The sequence below is a fragment of the Barbatula barbatula genome, assembly GCF_947034865.1.
Source record: "Barbatula barbatula genome assembly, chromosome: 21".
Taxonomy (NCBI): Eukaryota; Metazoa; Chordata; class Actinopteri; order Cypriniformes; family Nemacheilidae; genus Barbatula; species Barbatula barbatula.
Genome location: NC_136784.1, coordinates 6,838,847 through 6,854,292, shown reverse-complemented (window position 1 = coordinate 6,854,292; position 15,446 = coordinate 6,838,847). Strand labels below are relative to the sequence as shown.

General features: G+C 37.1%; 1 long non-coding RNA gene across 2 annotated transcripts; it reads left to right on the top strand.

The window, feature by feature from the left end:
- The first annotated feature begins 8,660 nt into the window (after positions 1 to 8,660).
- Positions 8,661 to 14,826, top strand: LOC306910396. Of its 2 annotated transcripts, XR_013788160.1 has the most exons (7): positions 8,661 to 8,788; positions 8,893 to 9,007; positions 9,243 to 9,320; positions 9,776 to 9,887; positions 11,895 to 12,029; positions 12,212 to 12,239; positions 13,077 to 14,826. It is a non-coding gene; the product is annotated as an uncharacterized lncRNA (long non-coding RNA). The 2 variants fall into 2 exon arrangements; XR_013788161.1 differs by lacking the exons at positions 9,243 to 9,320; positions 9,776 to 9,887 and having other exon boundaries at positions 13,077 to 14,505.
- Positions 14,827 to 15,446: the final 620 nt, after the last annotated feature.

Sequence of the window (15,446 nt, the reverse complement as noted above, 5' to 3'; positions counted from 1 at the left end):
CTGTTGCATTGATTTTGAAATGAAACTGCATTTACTATAAACACTGCAATATTTCATGAAAAAATAAGAATAGTCATATTTAATTTCACTGGGACTTTAAAAGGGTCAACTGCCACTGTATGATGCTACACTGTTCAGACGGCACATAGCTTTCTACTGTCAAAAGAAACAACAAAGAGACTATTTTAAAAGGTTTGCGTTAAAAGGAATGCACACAGAGAAGTTCACTGTTCAGCATTCTCTCTCAAAGACACAGAGTTCACTCTGACCTCATAAATACAAAATTACCTCAAAGATTCAACCTAAATTAAATTCCCTAAATTGCCCATGTGATGTTATTTTATTTTGAAAGAATTTACGACAAAAACAATGTTGCACTTTAACAGTTAAATGTTCAATAAAGTCTGGTTACAGTTTTACAAAATCCCTAAAAGATCAAACCGCTGTTTTCATGGAAAACTTCCATAAGTTCACAAGGTTAAATAAAGATCCATGGTGCATTATTCAGAGAAGCCATCGGTCATAAAGAGAGAGAACAGATTAAAATCGCATCTTTTGGTAACATTTTAAAATACATACATGCTTTGATAGATTGGATTTAACAGGAGTGGAGTACACAGAAAACTAAAATGATTACTGCTATTCACTTCTGGGACTTCATCCACTATCTACATTTGAGACCCACAATGCACCGTTTTGAGAATACACTATTCATTAAGCATACTGACAAATGCAAATCTTCCCTTCTCACCTCCAACTGTTCAAATCGTGGTTACATAAGTTCAACTGAACAGGAATTGAAAGGGTTTAACATTCTGAGACAGAGAAAATGACTACGTTCAGAAAAACACACACTTACGATTGCATTAATAGTATGTATTCATTGCTTAGTAAGTCTTCTATATGCATAGTCCATAGATGACCTAAAGCAAATCTCCCAAATTGTTTCTGTACTATATGCAACAGGGTCATTTAAGGACACTAAATTATGTTTCCCACAATTCAACCCGCTCAATTTGACCTCCCATTTGCATCACAATAAATGAACTGGAACTCAAATTAGCTGTGATTTCTTATTTCAACAGTCAAAAAAAGCCATTGTTTTACAGACTAAATAGATAAATAGACTAAAGGTGCATATTAAATGTTTCTTTTTCATAATCGAACTGTACAGGTACCCAAACTAAACATTCAACATGAGGTCATTCTTTTTTGTCAGAAATGGTCTGTAGTACCCATGTATTGTACCTATGCACTTATTCAGATTACAGGATCATTATAAAGACAAGGCAAACAGCCATAATTGGACAGAATGGCTGACTGGCAACCCCAACACCACCAGCTTATCGCCCACCCACAGACTCTATTACTTTGGGGAAAGGCCACGACAATTACTTTACCTCAGAGCTCAGAGTACTTCCAAAGATAAAAAACAAAGGCTGACTGTAGGAGGAGCAGATCAAGCCATGGATATGAACTAACAAAAAGTCATTCTTTGGCAGCTAAAAAAAGACATTGCAAGAATATATTGCATGAATTCATCTGGCAACTAGGCAGGGCAGCCAATAAGTCACTGGAAGTCTTTTTGCTTACAGACGAGTCCTCTGGGCTTTTGATAAAAGTAGGGGAATACCAGACAGATGGAATGAGCTCATTATAATGGGTGAACATGTATTTAAATGCAGCGGCAGACATGTTAAAGTTAAAGTAAAAAAAGAATATGCCCGTCTCCTTGACGACCCAGCTAAGGGCAAAGCGACTTCATGTCAAGTACATATATCAGTGATGGAGACTTCTGTTGTTGAAGGCAAAGGGGGAATTACTCATCAGCATTGTTTAACTTGCTGAAGCAGGTCCCGTGTGGTAGAGCAATGTATCAACAAGTCATCAGGGGGGTATCCCAGAAAGCTGGCTTTGTGACATACCCGGGTAAATTTAAGGGTTAGTTAGCTGTGACATCAACTTCGGTTCCAAAAACGAAGATGACTTTCAGGGTATGTAAGTAACCATCGCAACTTACTTTCTGAAGATAACTTGTTCAGGAGCAGGTTATGCTCCAGGGTTAGGTCATTTTAAGGAAATGTTACTAAGCTTTAGTGGTTGTCTGCGCATGTGTGCGCTGTTGATGAGCGTCAAGTGGGCGTGAAAGCACAGATTACCTATAATATATTAAACTTTTATAGCAATATTACAATTACATTTCCAATCTCACCCATCGCAATTCAGCATTCACAACGAATTTTAATATTTACTTTATTATTTAACCTTTTAAAATGAAATCCTCTTTAGATAAAATAATGTAAGCTGTTATCGTTAAACTTTATGTTTTTATATAGAATACTGCATATACTTTGAATTGGGTTTATTAAAACATCTCTAAATATCACTGGATGAATATGCACACCTTACAATTTCCAACAGTTAAAGGATGTTAATAGTGAAGTATTTTAACTGAAGAGCAATTGCATGTCATTATTCTTGTCCTCTTATTAGGCAATATTTGATGCATTTGGCCAAAGATAGTTGTGGCCTAATGGTTAGAGAGACAGGTTTAAACTCAAAGGTTGCAAGTTCGATGCCCGGGCTGGCAGGTTTCCAAGTCTTCATTAGGTGACCCCAATGGGATCACCTAGGGAATACTCTTCACATATTTAAATTCTTATTTTAACTTTAAATCTATTTACATAAAAAATACATAAAAAAAACTCATACTGACTGTATTCCTTAAAATGTATTTCTGATCCTCAGCCTCCTCTTACAGTTTAGTATTGAAAGGTCTTTCTCCATATTACAATTAGCCTCCCATGACAGGATTTTAACATTTGGAAAGCCATGGCCTTTTAGCTAACAAAGTCAAACCAAAAAATTAAAATGGATATATTTGAAAAACATTCATTTAAAAGGGATATAAAGTATTACATAACATATTGGACATGTAACTGTGGGCCTAACATTTCATTCTATACCTCTGTCACAGCAGACCTTCATCCTCTAATGCAAATGAATGATCATGATTAGTGGCTGCTTTTCACAATGTGCATTATTCCAATGCAGCTTTACAGGGGAAAATAGAAACCTTAAAACACAAAAAAGGTAAAACACACTACAATTATTCTAGTAAATAATATCTAATAAAAGCAGTCTCCCAGTCGTTTATTTGGCATATTTAGCATTTAAGTAAATGCTTTGCTGAAAATATGTGTCTTTAATCTAGATTTAAATTGGGCGAGTGTGTCTGATAATAGCAAGGGTCCTAGAACCGATCCCTGAGGTAATCCATAATTTACTTGCGTCAGATTTGATGATTCCCCATTAAAAATGGACAAATTGATGTCTGTCTGATAAGTAAGATCTGAACCATTGTAGTGCCTGTCCCCCAATTCCGGTATAATTGTGCAAGCGATCTAGAAGTATGTTATGGTCTACAGTATTGAACGCAGCACTAAGGTCAAGCTGGACTGGGGGGTGGAATTTTAAATTTTTCAACGCTAAAATGCATTATTGAGTCAAGGCTTCAAGATAAAACCTCAAGTTTTTAGTGAACGCTCACACAGACAGGAGTCTAAAACACAGTTTTCACATTTAACCGTACACCAGGTGCATATCATTTATCCACCTACATTTTTGTTAAACAGTCAAGTTTTGTTTCCTTATATGGTATATTCCATGAGGCCTTTAATGGAATGGCAATATGGTAAATCAGAAGATTAGGTAGAAATATCCTGTGTCCAACTTGGAATGGAATGCAGCATATGTTACCACTTCAGGGATCACTGCTTTAGATGAAGGCAAGCGGAGATAACACCAACTGTATTACTTACTTTGGTTATTTTTTGAAGGAGAGTTTGTGTGAGCTGAACAGCTGGATCTAAGGTTCATCTGAATGTTAAGTGCAAGCTTGCTGCTGTGAAAGTTACATCTTCCTTTTCAAATCTTTTTTTCCCATGTAGAATACATCTCAGAACGCTACATATCTGCAGACTTTGGTCTTCTTTTCTTTGCTAATCCTTCTCTCTCGCTCACAGAGAAAGGCCCCAGAACAAGACCTCTCCTTGTGTACCTCTATTTGCTTGAAGAGGCGTGTTCTCGCATAACTGCATTTCACTGGCTGCCTTTGCAAAAATCACACCTGGTGTTCTGGTGTACTTGTGTGTAGCTTTTATGGAGCTCATTGGCTTCTCTGAGGTCAACTAATGGCCCAAGGCATGCAATGATTTCCTGTTTTCTGTATCAAACTGCGCAAAGGAAATGTTTTGGGGCTGCCAGCTTTGTTGCAAAGTACTTTCTGCCATTGCCAATGTTATTTATTTATACAGCATATAATGATGTGTTAACATAAACATATACTGTAATGTGTCATTTTAGGCTCATTAGATTTTTAAAAATGACATATTTCTATTTCTATTTCTATTGTTTCCCTGAAACTAAGAGCTGGCAGCTGAGACCAGTATTACTGCACCTATGTATTGTTAGATGCTTCTATTGTTTTCCCCTACTTAGTTAGTCACTTTGGATAAAAGTGTCTCCTAAATGACTTAAAGTTAAAATGCTATCACTTTAAATGTACGTGAGTAGAAAAAAAGCTATCCATTAAAATTTCCTAAAACCAAACATGTTTCCGCCAACAATTTGATTATCTAATTTTACTGAAAAAGGTAGCTGACCACAGGTTTTCAATGGTGAAATGTTTCTCTGAACAGCTCTTCAGCACAGCATGGCTGATTAGCTGGCAGCAGGTGAGTGTAATAGACCAATTAACTGCTTGCCAACTCACCATCCATTTCATCCAAATCACAAAAACCACAACAGAGTTCTTTTTCAGACAAATTATTACACAGGCCACCCAGTTGCTCGTCCTCTTAAAGATCCCTGAGGAGTGGTTAATTCAGTTTAAAATGTTGTTTAACATACCTAAGATATTTTAAATACCTTTTGGACATAAAATGGTCGAGGATTCACAGTTTAACCTCAAAAACCAGTCATCATATTTACGTAGTACTGAAAGTGGGATTTATTATAGAATAAATCTGTTGAATGTACAGTATAAAAGCTGTAAATGACCATATGTGTCCAAATGGCCTGTTAAATACTGCTTTGCCATTTAGTTTGCTTCACATATTTGGCTAAGAACTGGAAAGCTTTTCATACTTTTCTATTCTCAATTATAGTCCAGTTTGGTGGTTAGGGTGCACATTTTGACTATACAGAGGTATCATTATTTCAGAACAGAAAAACCCTACAAAACTGTTGCAACAAAAATAAAAACAAATATTGAATGTGGTATTGTATAGTGTAGCATTAATATTTGTTTTGAAGGGATAGTTCGCCCAAAAATGAAAATTCTGTCATTATTTACTCACCTTCTTGACATTTTTAACCTCTGTGGCTTTCTTTCTTCTGCAGAACACACAAAAAAAAGATCTTCTGAAGAATGCTGGAAACAATGGCGGTACCCATTCACCACTATAGACACAAAACCAAAGTCAATGGGTACTGCCGTTGTTTGGTTACCAAAATATATTTTGTGTTCGGCAGCAAAAAGAAAGTCATACAGGTTGGAAATATCAAGAGGGTGAATAAAAAATGAGTTTCATTTTGGGTTGAACTATCCCTTTATTTGAATCACTGGAATGGATAAACAAAAGTACAAAAGGTCCAAAAGTGTATTCTTACTCACAATTTACAGTATAACGCTTTCGAAAGAACCCCACACTTAAGGCATTCTTACATACATTTGCAAGCTAAAAAGAACTGGTCACATCTCACATCAATTCACACAAATTGGTGTCTTGTGGCTCTGTCAAATAAAGAAATGTATCTGGTGATATAAAAGAATGTGTCTGATTATGTAACGGAGTTCATAGCTTTAAATAAAATCAGAGTGAACAAAATGTTTGGTAGTAATTCACATCCACCTCATCAGATGGTAATTCAGTACCATCTTGAGATGTTAAATGGTGAAGCAAAGCCTGTCATAACATTTCCTAGATGAATGAAACATTTCTGATAATACATTGTCACCGCCTGCTGTAGGGCTTTGCCATCAACAGTTTCTATAGCAGCATGCTGTGACAATCTGTCAAAGCACCTTCGGCAGTAAAAAATTATATATCTCCTAAACTATTTTATAAAGTACTGGTGCCGTTTCACTAACCCAAACAAGCAGTTTGGAGAGATACTCAGAATGCTTTGAAGGCCCTGACTTTTTACTTTATCATGTTATTATTAGTGGTAGGCAAAGGTGTAATGCGTCTCGGATGGTTTTCCCCCAACAGCCTATTTGTGCACAACAGAGGTTAATGCAACAGTCAATATGGCACGTTGGTTTGGGATGATGGTGGTCTTGAATCATATTTTCTGTGAATAAACACACCTGCAGAATGATTGGTGCAGATTGCGGTGTGTATTGGCCATCAGGTCCTGCAGACTTGAGCAGGTTCATTTTTAGTAGTGACCTCAGTGCCTCATCTGCAAACAGATGGAGCAGCCTGGCCTGGCTGGGTGCAGTTCTGTGGACCCGGTCTGTTTTTCTGGGTTCACATAGAGCATAAAAGGCGTTGAGCTCATTAGGCAGAGAGGCATTATGGAAAGAAGCCACAGGTTATTTATGCTAATGTGTCTGAAAGTGTATTTTGAATACTTTATTCTGCATTTAAAGTGATGTTGGCTGGCATTAGTTTTAATTTATGTCTGATTAGAACAAACAGTCAGATTGAATGCATGACCACTTAATTAAATCTAGATCAAGTTGCCTAGCTTGTTTGCACACGTTGATTTGTTGAAATAAGTTTTTCAGTTGAAAAGTTTTATTTTATAACATATTTTAACTTCTCATTTTATATACATACAAAAATAACTATTTATTTAAGCCTTTTCGGAGTTCAGGCGCCATTCATAACCAAAAACTGGAAACTCAAAATAGCTACTCTTTATAATGGTACAACGTGCTTTCCAAACACCAAAATGGTCTGCAACACACTGCCAAAGGATTTTTATCGCAGAATTCTTTACTCAGTGGCAGATTATAAAAACATATTGAGTCTATTGTGGCAGATGATAAAAACATATTGAGTCTATTGTAGTGCAACACTGGAAAATTCAGCACAGTTTTGCCAAAGTGTTGGTTGGCTGGTTTGGAGCCTGGTTTTGTTTGAAAATGGTTGTTTCATTGAATACTATTTCAGGGAACAAAAGAAGCTATCTCCTTGTCTTTTGGTGGAAAAAGAGAAAATATACTGAGATAAATACTGTAATTTGAAATATACGTAAATAAATTCCTTGTGGACAACAAACTAAAACTCCCTTTTTGAAAAACTCAATTGCTGGAACAATTATGGAACCTTAGTTCCCAGACTCCAATGAGCCCAAGAGCTATTTTGCAAAACATTACCTTAGGCACAGTTACCGAGGAGGGCATTCCCTGCACAAAATTCCAACAGACTTTATCGCACACAGACCTGTCATCTCATCTGAAAAACAACATGGTCTGCTGCCATTCAGTTGCAGAATTAACATGAAAAGAGATGATTCAAACTGTTGTTTAAACATAACTGACACTGTTTTCCATCTTTCATGCTGTGATATGAGGTCAAGCTGCAAGTGGGGGTTGTGAGAATCACTTCAATAAAAAGTGGCTTGTTATCACTTTCATCACTCCTGCAGAATCGAGAGTCGGGGGGGATGGTGGCTAGAGGGGACGTTTCATAAACAAGGATGAACCGGGTCTCGCAAAGGGACAATTCTCATTTCAGAACTAATAAACTCCACTTTTGTTGAATACTGCAGCAGGCCATCCAATACTCGTCTATAGGTGGCTCATGACGTCACAGCACTTTGCGAAGTGCAGACGGAGGGCGGCAAGTGATTTTCTCCATATGAATTCACTATCACAAACTCAAATACAACTTTTTTGCGTCAGTTTTATTCAAATCGATCAAATCACGAAAGGTTTTTTGAGAATTGACTGAGAAACGGAGATAAAAGTGGCTTGTAAACATGAATCTGTGGTTGGGATGAGCAGAGCCGGATACATTTCTAAAACGCTTAATGGTTGTAACGAACCGGGTAAAACCACATTTCTATTGTAATAAACACTAGCTACATTGAAGTTCATTAGAAAGAAACCACATGACGTGGCTCAAGGCAGCGACAAACTGATTAAATAAACATTTCTGTTATCATGTTGATATTAGTGGTTGTTTTGGTGCGCAAGATTTTTCCCTCATTCTTTTAATGGAAGTTAGTTTTACTTACAAGTAAGATTTGGCAGAAATGTGGCCGTACCTAGTCATTGTTCAGGTCGTCATACATTGGTACTTTTATTGTGTGATAGTGAACTCTAGAAAATCACTTGCTGCCCTCCAACAACTTATTCATGCAACTGCAGGCTCAATATGTCTTCCTGATGGATCCTCTCCTTAAAAACCCCACCAGACTCAATCATTATCCACAGAACAGAAAATGACACATTCAGTAACCATTTCTCTCTCCAACGTTTTTCAATGTATCTTAACCCGTTTCCTGGCAGATGGATTTTAAATCCATGTGTGCCCTTATGTCCGGACGTTATGTAAAGTCAACCAATCAGATTCCTGATCAAAAATGTACTTTCAAGCTTTGTGTGCAAAATGCAGCAAAAGGTTAAAGTACAAACTGTGGGCGTCTTCGGTCGGCTGAGATTACAGAGAACCTGAACATACACCTTGGGAGCTTTTAAAAAGTTAAGGGTGAAGAAGTTTTAGAAACAAATGGACAAATGCTGCAATAAATCCCAAAATGTTTTATCACAGTAAGTGTTTGCAGTGAGAGATTTTGATGTGCTCCAAAGATGTCTGTTTATATAACTGAGTGTGTGATGAAATGACGACTCACCATGAAATCCATTTACCTTAGAATGAAGAGATTCTTCTAATTCCAGTAATGTGCCGGGAATCGAGGGCATTTGTCTTTCCACACGTAAGCACACAGGACTACAAACAAACGGATACATGAGGATGTCAATTTAAAGGTATTTTGGCTATTGACTATATAAATAGCCTACTTTCAATTGTTTTTCTATAAGGCTAATTCAATTCTACTTCTACCCTTAACCAATAAAAATAATTTACTTTATTAATACAATTTTCAACTAATTGAAGTTTATATTTTTAAGGCATTATGTAAAGACATTTAGGAGGGGAGGTTCACTTACTATGTGGCTTTATTTACAGAGTTTTCAATGTTGTTTTTTTAATCTTTTTAAGGTGTTTTTCATCATCAATCCTCAAAAGAACACAAAAATGTGTAAACCGTACAGACTACAGAGACCATTTTGTTAGCAGGTCAGTCTAGCCAAGGCCTTTTAAATATTCATTCATAAACTTCTAAAGCCATCGGTCCACATCAAACAATCACACCGCAGGGAAAACACCAAGCAAGAGGAATAGTGTGGGAGGCATTTGATGCAAACAAGGCCGTATGCACACAGAAATAAATCCAAATATTTACGCTCTAAATATACCACACATTCCACTGACTACTCCGTTTGAACATGAATCTCGAACAATATGAGTTAAAACCAGAGCTGTGTGATCTGAAAAGAGGGTGGGGAGGCATTATACACCCTGTCATGAATATTAATTAGGTTCCATAACATTTACCAAATGGACCTGACTGAAAGATGGATTAACATTTTGCTTAAGTACTTTTTATCTGTTCTCTGTTGTTATTCACACAACCCAGGTTTCCCAGATGAAATTATGATGAAATATGCTAATCATTAACATGCTTTGAAAAGTGCCAGCAGTCCTGCTGTCCTTATTTTAGGTCACTAGATCACACGGCTGCCGTGGACATTTATTCTGGTGGTAGCAGACTAGACAGCAGTTATAAGGATCAGGGACTTTTCAGTAAGTAAAGAACTTTCTGCATGATATTAGTTTCGGAAGCATTGCATAGCATTGAATTAAAGGGAATAGTTTAAGCCAAACTAATAATTTTCACACACTCGTCAGTCACAAACCATACATTTGATTGCACTATATACTTATACGTATTGCTATAGCCACCCACAGAACATTTTTAACCAGAATACATTTTTTAAATTAATATCTAAGTTTTAATATAAGATTAAAAATAATAATACTACATTAATTAAAAACTTAAGCCGGAAGTGCTTCTGGACCAATGTTTACATCTAGCAAAGTGGTCTATGATAAATGGAATTGAATGGGGAAAACAGGCAAAACATTATGATAATGGTCAAACAGGTTACAATGACATGAGAATGAATAAAAAAATACAGTAATTTCTCTGCCTTCAGCCCAATGTGTGCTGGGATAGGCTTTTACCCTGCCTCCATTTGATTTTGATTCAACTGAAATTGTTCAAGAATCACGTGAGAGAGAAACCCGTCGGCTTTGTAACCAGCGTGAAATCTTCTCCCACACACGGATCTACCCGAGCTAAAAGGGAAAACAGTCGGTCTGTAGTGTAATGGGTTAGAAGCGGGGTGTAATTTTTGCATTTAGATTCAGTGATGTGGATGAGCCTGGCAGATCAACAAACAACAAACTCCGATACGAATGTCGGGCTGTCACGGCTCTGTAGCTTCTGACATGTTATGTGCTGTCTACACAGGTTTCCTCTCACTCTCTCTGTCTCTCTCTGTTATCTTTTGCTCTTCCTCTCATTCATCTTTTCTATCTGGAATGTCCCAGTTAATACACTTTGGCGTGGCAGATTTATGCTTTTAATTAGCAGGCCATTACAATAAGAGCGTCAGTTTGTGATGAAGGGATGAAATGAAAAAGGACGATGAATGTAATTAAAATGCAGTCAGGACCACCGAGGATGAAAATAGAAGAATGCACAGAGAGAGAAAGAGACAGGACGGAGAAAGAGACAGGACGGAGAAAGATCCTGTCTCCTTGTTTTATTTCGTTTGCAACCACTTAACGGAAAGACTGTAACCTTTTGTAGGTAGTTTCACCCTTAGGGGTGCCATCTACATTTTTTTATTAAATTATACTGATATAAAGTTCATAAATCAAGCAATCATTCTCTTACATAGCACACAAGCACATGTAGCAAGTCTGCTAAAGATCTGGAAAACATCTGCTATGTAAAAACATCTAATAAACGTCTTTAAAAAGGCAGTTTAACATCCATTCTAAATCATAAAAATCTTTCAGACATATTCTAGATGTCTGTATGACATCTAACAGGAAACATCTCAGAGATGTATTGCAGAAACAATACAAAAATACATATTGCAGATATAAATGCAGACATCAAATAGACGTCTCCCCGATGTAGTGTATGTGTGCTATCAGGACTGCATGTATGTATTTAAAATAGTTTTAAAGCATCTTAACAAAGACAAATGTTTAACGTCTGCATTAAGATCAAGAAAAAGGCAATCGTGTCGATGAAAAAAAGCTCCATAAGGAAAGAGGATGCTTATACTCTATACCACCTAAAAACATGACAAGGAATCTCACAGCTGGGGTAAGCATCGCCAAAGCATATTGTTCTTCGCTCCGTCTTTATATCTCCCACAGGCGGACTGAACACATTTCCTACTGTCTTTGCTGTCCTGACCCTCTGCTGAACCATCTTCTTTTGAGAGCAGTCTAAATTGTGAAGGCAAACACTGTACAGTACTTCCTGCTAAAGCACCAGACTCTGCAGTAGGCAGACTGGCATCTGTAATATTAATGTCACTTACCTCTGCATAACAGTACAGTTCGTGAGAGGCGAAGAAGGAAATAATTACCTCTTATGAAACACGAAGGTTCTGCTATCAATAATGACATGACCTTTTGTTTACCTTTATTTATTTGGAGTGTTTGTTCATGAGTTACTGTTGTCTATGCTTCTACTGTAGGTTAACCACAATGTTTGTCAAATCCCAGGGCTGCAAAGAGATACCATTAGAATGCTGACAGGCTTCGACCAAACCCGCATGGAATTGGCACACACAGAACTCCACAGTTTCCACAGAAATTGCAGTGTGTCATTCAGAAAGTTCTACTTTTCTCCATTTCCTTGTAAGTAATCTAAAAGAAATAGAATATATGGAAATGGGATACATGGTATTATTGCCGTTTTCTCAATACAATGCACATTAATTAAACTTATGTTAAAGGAATATTTCAGCCAATAAACCACATTGTCAGATGTTTTACTCACCCTCAAGGCATTCTGACTGAATATGACTTTCTTTTTGCAGAATAATGCAGTCGGAGTTATATTACCACGTATCCTTTTACTTCCAAGAGGTAGAACGTGAGTGAATGGGGGGGCCATTTTTGAAGCTCCAAAAAGTGCAAACATCAATCAAAGAACTGCTCGACATGGCTCTGTGGTCTTAACAAAGGTATTCTGAAGCGAATCGATGCGTTTGTTTAAGATAAATATCCATGTTGACAATGCCATTGACGTCAATGTCTAGCTTCCGTTATCTCTCTGCTCCCGCCGGCGTATCGTAAATTCCAGTGACGAGTGCGTTTTGTTCCAATAGGATACCGTCTCCTCTGTGCGGGAGCTTTCGTCACCGTCATTGGAGAATATGAGAAAAGAAAAACATCTGAAGTGATTGGGTTATCGGTTAAATTGCATTATTTGATAGATTTGAGTTTTTGAAAGTGACATTAGGCTCAGTTTACGCTCCAATGAAAATAGCAGTTTTAAGGCAAAAATGGTTCTGATGAAAGTCGAATTACCCCTCATACATTATAAAATCACAAATTACATATGTTAAAACATAAATATAACTACATACAAAACATATAGATTCAGTCTGTGAAAAACCCTGATGACTCATCCTGCACGCCCCTTTTATGTCCTATCAAATTCTCTGTGGAATGGTTAAAAACTTTTAAACAATTTAAAAAGGAATACATCAACAAAGTAAATGAGATGCATAATACAGCGGCTTCACAGAGTCTGTTTTTCTCGCAAATATATACTAATGGCTCCTTGAACAAGCATACATCCAGAACTAGAGAAAGAAAATAAAGCAGATAACCCTGTAACTGAAGGTTATGTATGTAGAAAATGAATGGACGGTTCAATCCTTAACAAAGAACTATGAGATCTAAAGGTGACGGACAGACAGCAAAAAAACAGCTGTGCAGTCACGTCCACTGCGTCTCCTCTTCAACACCACTCAGACAGAAACAAAGAGAGACATATCATCTGCTGGAAACAGCCCTCCAAAATGAAAAATGTCACCTTGAATGAAGCATGAATTCCTCAAGCAGAAACCCCTCAAAGCCAGACAGGACTAAAGAGCCAAGAGCAGATTAGAGCTACTCACATATTACCCATTACACAGCTGTAAATTCAGCTATATGGGTACTCATGAATCACATGCAGGGGAAACAAGCCATATAGATGTCAAAAGAGTCTTCAAAACAGATGTGGGAAGGCGGGACCAGGAATGGTGCTCCTAATTGAACAAGAGGAAAATAAAAAGCTTGGCTCTAAAACACACCCTCTTTTCTCCACAAACTCAAGAGGACAGAAGGTAAAAAAATCTTTTTGGGAAATGTATGAGCGTATAAATGTTAAAACGGACTCTCCAGTGAATCTCAGACCGGGATTTGTTTGCGTCATCACGAACTGTAGACAGAACATTTGAATGAAAAACAAATTGCAGTTAGTTTCCCGATCACAACTCTTCCCCTCACATGCCTAAAAAGCTTTTAGAAACAGCACTGCCATTCCGTTCCCTGCCAAACGTTTTGTTTTTTGTCATTTTAAAACAAATCCTTTGCCCGAGTCGCTCTAACCTTGTTGGCACTTATAGCGTGAGAGCTTTTAAACACTTTTCTGTTCACACTTTCATTTCTTATCCGTTCCATTTTCTTATCCACTCTTTTATTTACCGAAGTGCCCATGGAGAAACGCAGGCAATAAATACATTTATATCTGAAATGCGGAAATGAGATAAAATCTTTTGTTTCAGGAGAAGTAAATGTAAAATTGTTGATAGGAGGGAGAAGCTGTTAGAAAGGAAAATGGGACAGAGACTGTCATTAATAAAAATGACATTAGTGTTGGGCTTTGAGTTTATTTGGGTTCTGGATTGGATATCTGGTTATCAAAACGATTATACTCTGTGTACATCACAGGACAGTCCTCAGCTGTCGGTTTGTTTTAACACCTGATGCATTTAATGAAATATGCAAATCGGATAACGGTGTGGCCACACACTATAGGCACATATTTGCATCTCTATACCTGGACTGTACATCACTCAATTTGAGGCACCTGAATCAGTTCTACTGTATAAAATGTACTCAGCTACACCTGCATCCATGTCTGTGTGCTGCGATAGTACATATGGAAGTAAATAAAGAACTTACCGTACTTTTGGACAGTAACAACTGTACATTGTACATAGTATTTGTAGTTTTTTTTGTCATGTGACCTATATGGTTGTACCATACAAACAACAGCTGCACAAAATAATGTACTCAACTGTTGTTGACGCAGAATAAATAGGTACCTATATCACTTAAAATAGAGCCGCTCTCCGCACAAATAGTTTCCAGTACTTTTTATTTATTAACTGTTCAAGATCAGTGTCTCCTCAGCTCTAGTGATAGAAGATATCTCTAGAGATAGAAGTACAGTGTACAACTATATATGGACATCTATATCTGGCTATTTCTCACATACGGAGGATAAGGACATACTATTCAATATTTATTTGGCATACTAAATTTTGCGTACAATTTAATAAGAAAATAGGCAATTACGGATGCCAGTCACATGTCTAAATGCATGTGGTTATAATATTTTTCAATTAAGTGTTTGTATTAAAGGGATAGTTGACCCAAAAATGTAAATTCCGACATCTTTACTCACCAACTTGTTATTTCAAACCTGTATGACATTATTTCCCCTGCAAAAAACAGAATATATTTTGAAAATATTTTATTCTTTCAAACTCGCTCTCGCTCTCTCTGTTTTCAATCTGTCATACAAAGAGCTTGTCGGTTCCGTATTCGAAAACAGCACCTTTATGAGTGATCAGGTGAAGGGGAGGTGCTGTCAGGATATCAGTACACACGCATATTCACACATCCTTAAAACAATAACACATCGTCTTTCATGACACACCGTCGATCTGTAAAATGTTCCTGGTGACACCTCAGGATACTCGCTAATGAATAGAAACAAAAAAAGGATTCTCTTTTCCAACTTTACTGCTTTTTTTCTATTTGAAGTTCAAATGTGTATTCAGAACAACATTGAGCTGGTAAAACTGTGGATGAAAACATCATCTTCTAGTTGAAAATGCAAAGATGACGATAAGACATTTATAGGTTGACTAGACACAGATGGGTGGAACAAACAGTCAAGGCTGCTATTACAAAAACATGTTTTAGATGATTTATGGCATTGAGGCAGCAGTATGGTTACAATAAGAAGTTGTTTATCTGGCTCAACCTTGG